Here is a 4197-nt window from a genome sequence, read left to right as displayed (position 1 = left end):
TTGGTGTAGCACTTTGTTATTGGGTGATTTGGTGTTTAACAGAGTTATGGGGACATTATGTAACAGACAAATTGTAGGGGAAGGGAGGGGGCGAATTGTTAGAGCAAAATTTTATTTTTTAAGACGATATGCGGGGCGTATTGTGCTAGAGAGTTTTTTTTATTATTAAAAGGATAATACGTAAGCGGCGTATTGTGAATCTGCAGGGGCATACGTTACTTCTTTGATTAAAAAATATAAATGAAGTATTATAGAAGGGAGAACGGACCGTTACTGTCAATGTGAGTGTGTTCTTCCTTGAGAGCTCTTTCTTTTACTGTGAGTGAGGAAAAAAATTGTTTGAATAAATTCAATAAAAATATAAAAATGGAGGGAGGTTTTAGTTTACAAATATATTATAATAGTCAGATTTTTTCTTAAACATCTGAATATGTAAGTTTTGTATGTGAAAATTTATGTGATGGTATTCTATTTGTAATAACATGAAAAATTTAAGAATATATTTTGTCAATGTGTAGATAATCAAGTATTGAAGAGGTTCACAAATATTTTTTATAGACGGTATATGTTAATTAATATTTTGTGGTTTTGTTAAAAAAATTCAAATAATCTATGTGTTCAATTTCAATTTCTTCTCTAGCATATGCGGACACTGGTGTCAGTTATCAAGTTATATATTGAGTTTAAAGAATTGGTTGTGATTGATTTACCCGAGCTTGACATTGACTGGATGGGTTATAACTAAAAACGAAGAGAAATTTGAATGCAATTATCAAATTGTTGGTCCAACTAAAGATAGGAATAAAGATGATATAATGGTTGAGCCTGATGTGGTAGATGTAGCAAACGCACTAGCAAGGCAACATCCATATGAAGAATCTTCTTTGATACTCGCTTTGGATCTGGACGCTATGAATGCACCAGAGTTTCCTGAGTATATCAATGTAGGTTATTATTATTATTATTATTATTATTATTATTATTATTATTATTATTATTATTATTATGGAAAAGTTTAAGGGGCAGCAATTTTATTGAATTTTGGCCAGTATGTAACCAGCAGAGAAATGTGAGCCATTGGATGAAATCTCACACCAATCTCACACCATCAAATCATCATTGATGGCTAGTTGATGGCTAACAATTACAAAAGTTACTGGCTCCCTAGCATTGCTCTATTATTATTATTATTATTATTATTATTATTATTATTATTATTGTTGTTATTGTTATTGTTATTGTTATTGTTATTGTTATTGTTATTGTTACACTACAAGAAACATCGTTAAAATCGACGGCCAAATCATCGATAATATTAAAAATCGACGGCAAAATAGACGGCGGAGGTGGTCGCTATTAAGTTGGTTGATTTTTTAAAATTCTAATAAAATCGACAATATTTCCGTCTATAATATGAGTTTGAGAATTTTACCTTCTTACTAAAATTAACAATGTTATCATCGCTATTATTATATAAAATCAACGACTCTTCTATCGATATTTGATTTAATAAAATCGACAATATTTCTGTCTATAATATGAGTTTGTGAATTTTAACTGCTTAATAAAATCGACAACATTGCTGTCGATATTATTATATAAAATCGACACAATGCTGTCGATTTAATTGTTTAGATACCGACAAATTTTTTGGTCTATATTTTGTTTTATTTGTCTATTTTAAATTTAAAAAGCGACAACGCTACCGTCGATTTTAATAGTTATATTTTTTTAAATTTTTTTCTATTTAAAAGTAGTAAATAATTACATTAATTGATCTCGTACCCCATTTAAAAGTAATAACGAAAATAAATAACGTGTTTTTTAGTATGAGGGAGAGGGCGAGAGAACATGTGAGGGGGAGAAACACTGAACGAGGTAGAAGTAGGTTGTTTCAATGGGGTACAAAGGATCCTAGGGTTTGGAATCGGGAAGAATATTTTTGCCTAAAAAAAGAATCTTTCTCCGTTTTTGTTGATAATTTAGCGAAAGATATTTCAAAGAAAGAATTGTACCACTTGTTTGGATGGACGGGCAGAATCATTGACATATATCTCTCACGGAAACGTAAGCAGGGAGTGGTTTATCTTTTTGCTTTTGTACGATACACGACGAAAGGGGCCGCTCTGAAGGCGATCACGGAGATGGATCGTATGAGGTTACGAGGGAAGTTATTGTCTATTGCTGAAGCAAAATTTAGACGACACTTACAAGAGCGGAAACGATGGGTGCATGTGGAGCAAAGAGATTTGCACGAGGGGGGGCACAAGGGAGCTGGAAGTGGAAACGAGGGAGAGCCTAAGGAAGCTGATAGTGGAAAAGAAAGGGTGACTGCACAAGAGAGTGAGGTGGACAAGGATGGTGCGCAAGCAGCTGACCACAGTAGGAGGAAGAGGGTCGAAGTTGCAGTAGCGCAGGCGAACATGAAATGGTTAGTGAGGAGCATAGTAGGTAGCACGTTAAAACCGTTTGAGATCCAATTGTTGAAAAGGTCTCTTTGCAAGCTTGTGCCTCATGTTGTGGAAGTAAGAGAGATAAGTGCTTGTAAAGTCCTAGTGACTTTTGACACAGCAAAACATGCAGACGATACTTTTACGTTCAAACTAGATAGGCTGCTACATTTTTTTCACAGGGTTCGGAGATGGGAAGAGTTCGATCGTTGTGAGACTCGGAGAGTTTGGTTGGAGTGCTACGGAGTGTCGCTCCATGTCTGGTCAATAGAAACTTTTAAAACCATAGGAGGAATATGGGGGGAAGTTATTAAATGCGATGTAGACACGGAAGCAGGATCATCGTTTAGAAATGGACGCCTGGACGGATTCAAGTTGACACTAGTGTTTTTGACGTTATTAGAGAGTGGGTACACGTCTCTATTGGTAATACTGGGTTGGATATTTTCATGAAGGAGCTGGGTTGTGAGGTATGTGGTACAGAAAATATGATTCAGAACCAAGTAGTATGTTCAGTGAGTCACAGATCTTGTTCTGAGGACAGTAGCCTGATGGTTGGGGCGGTGCCATGGGATCCGGCGGCTGACATGTTGGTTTCAAACACGCGATCGGTAGATGGGGACGAGGATAGGATGGTCATTCCTGAGGTCTTATTTAATGATTTAAATTGTAATTATCCAAATTTGAATAATACCGCTAATATCATGGATAGGGCCGTCAAAATGGGCTAAGCCCATCGGGTCAGCCCGTTTACCCGTTTAATTGGGCGGGCTTTGCCTCTAAAATTAAACCCGTTTAAATTTTGGGCTAAACGGGTTGAGCCCGATTAACCCGACAAAAATGACGGGTTAAACGGGTTAGCCCGCGGGCTAAACGGGTGGCCCGTTTAATTTTTTTTATATTTTTTTAAAAAAAAGCAACACTTTTAGCTAATATTTCTCCTGATCCGACTCGAAAATCCGACCTATTAACTAAAAAAATATTATTTTTTAATGGTTTTTGACCTAAAAGTAGTATTTTTTGTCAAAAATATTTTTCAAAAATAAAATAAAATGATAAACGGGCTGGTCCGTTTAACCCATCGGGCTGACCATAAACGGTCCGGGCTAGAAAATTCTAGCCTGCAAATAAAGCGGGTTTAAACGGGTTAGCCCGTTTAACCTACGAATTTAATGGGCCGGGTCTAAATAGACTGGACTAGCCCATTTGACAGCCCTAATCATGGATTCGATTAGTTCCTATCAGGGTAATGGAAAGGAGAATTTTGAAGGATATGATTTGAATGAGGCGGAGGGGTCAGAGCAGACAGTTACGCAGGAATTAACCAGGTGTGGAGATGAGGTAATTCATGTTGTTATCATGAAAGAGGGCTTGAATCATAAGGGTTGTTCTTTTTATGGCCGAAATAGAGATTGCTATGAGGGTAAGGGTGAGTTGGGCTTCGAGTTGAGGGGCCCAACTTACAATGGATTGGATGGGGTGCTTAGGGCTGATGGATTGCAGCATGATGGGAGGGAGGATGCGGAAGGGGCTGATACGGACTGGGGATTGGGCCTAGGGAAGGACGGGGTAGGCAATGAAGAGAGGTTGGGTGTGTTGGGTGATGACTCGGGTCGGGTTGGCGGGTCAGTAGGAAACGTGAGAAGGCAAGGGTGCGGGATACAGGGAGGCGACTGTGCGCTATGCGGGGTGACCTAGAGGATGCCGATGAGGACTATGCCATGATGGAGAGGGATAAGCAAACCGA

Source organism: Arachis hypogaea, chromosome 3 (assembly GCF_003086295.3).
Source record: "Arachis hypogaea cultivar Tifrunner chromosome 3, arahy.Tifrunner.gnm2.J5K5, whole genome shotgun sequence".
Classification (NCBI taxonomy): domain Eukaryota; kingdom Viridiplantae; phylum Streptophyta; class Magnoliopsida; order Fabales; family Fabaceae; genus Arachis; species Arachis hypogaea.
The sequence above is the reverse complement of the archived record's forward strand: the minus strand, read 5'-3'. Positions refer to the sequence as shown.